Source organism: Heterodontus francisci, unplaced genomic scaffold, assembly GCF_036365525.1.
Source record: "Heterodontus francisci isolate sHetFra1 unplaced genomic scaffold, sHetFra1.hap1 HAP1_SCAFFOLD_937, whole genome shotgun sequence".
Taxonomy (NCBI): domain Eukaryota; kingdom Metazoa; phylum Chordata; class Chondrichthyes; order Heterodontiformes; family Heterodontidae; genus Heterodontus; species Heterodontus francisci.
Window position 1 is genome coordinate 26254 of NW_027141972.1, and position 4821 is coordinate 31074.

At 43.7% G+C, this 4821-nt stretch overlaps 1 non-coding gene across 1 annotated transcript; it reads left to right on the forward strand.

Annotated features, from left to right (window-relative positions):
- Positions 1–535: 535 nt before the first annotated feature.
- trnas-gcu (transfer RNA serine (anticodon GCU)) lies at positions 536–617 on the forward strand. Its single transcript has one exon. It is a non-coding gene; the product is annotated as a tRNA-Ser (tRNA).
- The last annotated feature ends 4204 nt before the right edge of the window (positions 618–4821 follow it).

A 4821-nucleotide genomic window follows, 5' to 3' on the forward strand; every position in this document is an offset into this window, starting at 1 on the left:
TGGTGTTTTATCCATTCCAATCAAAATTTCAACATTCCAATCAAATCTATTTGTTATTCCACAGTGTCTCTCCATGTGTTTTATTCTGTTGTATTCTCTCACAGTCTGTTTGATGATCAATGTTACATCTCACTCTCTGTTCTGGTGAAGATCAGAAGCAGTGATATCTGTTTACACCACCCGACAAGTCGGCCTGATGCTGTGCCTCGCTGATCATGTGGGGTTAAAGCAATTCTTCCAGTCAGTTAGTTCAGTTTTCATTTCATGAGAAATTCGGTCATCATGACTTCATCAGTGACCTAATGGTTCCGGTGTCTGAGTGATGTTAATCATGATGTGATGAAATGATTGCATGTTCCAGTCTTTCCGTGTTGGGTTTTCACACTGAGTAGAAACGTGTTGGACATGGTCTGGAAATGTTTCACACCGCTCCATTCCCAACTTCATTTACTTACAGAAGATATATTTCCATCATTCCACAGCTGGCTGCACAGCCAGAAGCTGTGCTGAAGGTGACAGCTATGTCTCTGCAACTGACAAGGTGGCCGAGAGGTTAAGGCGATGGATTGCTAATCCATTGTGCTTTGCACACGTGGGTTCGAATCCCATCCTTGTCGCTAGTTTATGAGCTGTTTCGTGTATTATTTATGTTGGGTGAGCTTATGTGTAAAGTCAGCCTCGAAACCTGTTCTTGTCAGTATCTTGACAGTGATTCCAGAATTGGTTATACTTTATTAAAATTGAGACAGACAATTGGAATTCTTCACCCAAACTGCAGTGGAATGAAGATCAAATAGGGAATACGAAACGGAGCAGGATTTTTCCTCCCCTCCTTCCTTCCATCATTACTTTCTCTGGATTTGCACCAAGTGAAAGACAAATGGGAAAAGCAAATGGCGAGGGAGCAGATGCAGAAAATTATCCTTTGGCAAGAAATTTATTTTCAAATCTTCTTGATAGATTAAGTGAGTGAGCAATGCTTTGGCAGATGGAGTTTAAAATGAGGGGTCATCGACTACCGACGCTAGATCAGAGTGTTTTTTTGTAAGAGGTGAGATGTTAGAAACGGTTGAGGAGCAGAGACCCGAATACTGAATTAATAAAACCTCGTGGACTGGTAGAAAATAATGTGAAAAGTGAACAGAATATGAAGATTGGAACTCATGTTGCAGTGATATAAAGCTCTGTGCTCCTGAAGTAAATGTCCAAGCCCAGATTGTGGGGAATCTGTGGAGAGTGATTTGGTTTTTATTCATTCTTGGGTGTGAGTATCGCTGATAAGGCGAGCATTTATTACCCATTCCTATTGCCATTGAGAAGGTGGTGGAGAGCTGCCTTCTTGAATTGATGCAGTCCATATGGTGCAGGAACACCCACACTGCCGTTGGGGAGGGAGTTCCAGGATTGTGACCCAACAACAGTGAATAACTGGCGATATCGTTCCAAGTCAGGATGGTGAGTGACTTGGAGGGGTACCTGCAGGTAGTGAGTTCCCATGCATCTGCTGCCCTTGTCCTTCGAGGTGGTAGTGGTCACGAGTTTGGAAGGTGCTGTTGAAGGATACTTGGCGAGTTGCTGCAGTGCATATGGAGATGGTACACACTGCAGCCACTGTTTACTGGTTGTGGAGGGATTGAATGTTTAAGGTGGTGGGTTAGGTGCCGATCAAGTGCGCTGCTTTGTCCTGGATGGTGTTGAGCTTCTTGAGTGTTGTTGAGTGGGATGTATTCCATCACACTCCTGACTTGTGCCTTGTAGATGGTGGACAGGATTTGGGGTGTCAGGAGGTGAGATACTTGCTGCAGAATTCGTAATCTCTGACCTGCGCTTATAGCCACAGCATAGATGTGACTGGTCCAGTTACGTTTCTGGTCAAGATATTGATGGTGGGGGATTTAACGATGATAATGCTTCTGAATATCAAAAGGTAGATTTTTTTTCTCTCTCATTGGAGATGTTCACTGCTTGGCACTTGTGTGGCCAGAAGGTTGCTTGTCACTTATCAGCTCAAGCCTGAATGTTGTTCAGGTCTTGCTGCTTGCAGGCACAGACTGCTTCAGTATCTGAAGAGTTGTGAGTCATCATCTAACATTCCCACTTCTGACTTATGTTGAAGAGAAAGTCATCAATGAAACAGCTGGGATGTTTGGGTCTACGACACTACCCTGAGAAACTCCTGAGGCAATGTCCTGGGCTGAGATGATTGGCCTCCACGAACCACAACCATCTTGTTTTGTGCGACGTACGACTCCAGCAAGTGGAGAGTTTTCCTCCTGATTCCCAGTGACTTCAATTTTGCTAGGGATCCTTGATGCCACACTCACTCAAGGGTGGTTCAAGAAGGCAGCCCACCCCACCACCTTCTCAAGGGCAATTAAGGATGGGCAGTAAATGCTGGCCTGGACAGCAACGCCCACATCGCATGAATGAATGAATAAAAAAGTGAAGTATCCATTGTGTCATTGTTTTGGTAGAAAATATAACCCTGGTGGAATTGCCCCTCCCAATCACACCTCACTTTATAGAACATAGAAAATGGAGAAAATTTATGGCACAGAATGTGACAATTTAGCAATCGTGTCTGTGCCAACTGAAAAAGAGCGATCCAGCCCAATCCCACTTTCCAGGTCTTGGGAATGGGATCTGAACAGATCTCAGAGCTCACATTATGTGAATGTTCTGTTGAAGTATTGGTGAGCTGATATACCAGGGGAGATTCACACTGTCAGACACAGTGTGAAATACATTCAAGTATTTATAAAACATTGTAACATGTGCGTAATATTCCCCATTGCTTTCTCAGCACTGATGGATTGTGAAGTGGGAGACAGCCGGAAGTCCCAGTGATCCACACTGACCCTCAGCTGAGAATGAAATGAGATAAAGTTCAATCTTCAGCAGCGAGTTGCTGCAGAGAGATAAGAGTCCTGAATCAAGGAGAGACTTTCTCATACTGCTGTTGAATCTCATTTCAAACACTCCTTGAACTCTCTGCCGAGGAATTCAGAGCTGGAGAATGCCTGTAAAATCAGCCTAAAAAGGAAATATAAAACACCCACCGTGGGGCTCAAACTCAAAAACTTGAGATTCAGAGTTTCATGCTTTCATCGACTGAGCTCACTACGCCTGAGACAGTGTCCCCGTCCTGTCTGTTATTGGACAGTGCAGCTGTTGGCTCCATCCCAGGGGCTGAATTTGTTCTGTAAACCATGAACCAGCTTCCTCTCAAATCCCAGGTTTATCAATAAATCCTCTTACAAAATCCCCAAAGTGTGATATATTCCTCTCACTCATCCAGAATAAAAGTTACATCTTTTGCTCTTTTTACCTTCCAAACATTGACTTCTATTTTGCTCAGCATTTATTTCTCTCTCCTTTTTATGTTGTGCATTTCCTAATAAACATTTCATTTCAATTATTTATGAGGGATGAAATGAACAGAAGAGATTTTCTGCAATGGTACCAGGGGTGTGGGACAGAGCGAGTGGTTTGGATCTGGAATACACTGCCTGAGAGTGTGCTGGAGGCAGATTCAATCGTGGCTTTCAAAAGGGAATTGGATAAACACCTGAATAGAGAAAATTTGCAGGGTTACAATGAAAGGGCAGAGGAGTGGAATTAGCTGATTTGCTCTTGCAAAGAGCTGTCATGGACATGATGGACTGAATGGTCTCCTTCTGTCCTGTAACCATTTGATTCCTTGATTCTAACTCTGTCAAAGTTGTTCTGAACTTGCTCTGCTCCAAGGAGAACAACCCCAGCTTTTCCAGTCTCTGCACATAACTGAAGTTATGAGGAACCATGGGGAACCCACTGTAAACCTTCCTCCAGACAGAAATACAACTGTTCACCACCACACTGTGACCCAGCTGTTCACAATATATATCAATGATTCGGATGTGGGGACCAAATGTACTATTTCCAAGTACGCAGATGACACAAAACTAGGTGGGAATGTGTGTTGTGAGGAAGATGCAAAGCGGCTTCAAGGGGATTTGGACAGACTTAGTGAGTGGACAAGAAAGTGGCACATGGAATATAATGTGCAAAGATGTGAGGTTGTCCACTTTGGTAGGTGAAACAGATGTGCAGATCATTTCTTAAATGTTAAGAGATTAGAAAGTGTAGATGGACAAAGGGGCCTGGGTGTCCTTGTCAGTAAGTGACTGAAAGCTAACATGCAGGTGCAGCAAGCAATTAGGAAGGCGAATGATATGTTAGACTCTATCACAAGAGGATTTGAGTACAGGAGTAGTGAAGTCTTGCTTCAATTGTATATAACCTTGGTTGGACTGCACTTTGGAATACTGTGTGCAGTTTTGATCCCCTTACCTTAGGAAGGATATCATTGCCATAGAGGGAGTACAACGAAGGTTCACCAGACTTGTTCCCGGGGTGGCGGGACTGTCCTATGAAGAGATTTTGGGGAAACTGGGCCTGTATTCTCTAGAGTTTCGAAGAATGAGAGGTGATCTCATTGAAACTTACCATATATTTAAAGGGATAGACAGGTAGATGAAGCTATTTCCTCCGGTTGAGGAATCTAGAACCAGGGGACACAATTTCAACATAAGGGGAAAGCCACTTAGGACAGAGACGAGGAGAAATTTCTTTACTCAGAGGGTTGTGAATCTTTGGAATTCTCTACCCCAGAGGGCTGTGGAAGCTCAGTCATTGAGTATGTTTAAAGCAGAGATTGACAGATTTCTAAATGCAAATGACATAGGGGATATGGACATAGTGTGGGAAAAAGGCATTGAAGTGGATGATCAGTCATCATCATATTGAATGGCGGGGTTGGCTCGACGGGCTGAATGGCCT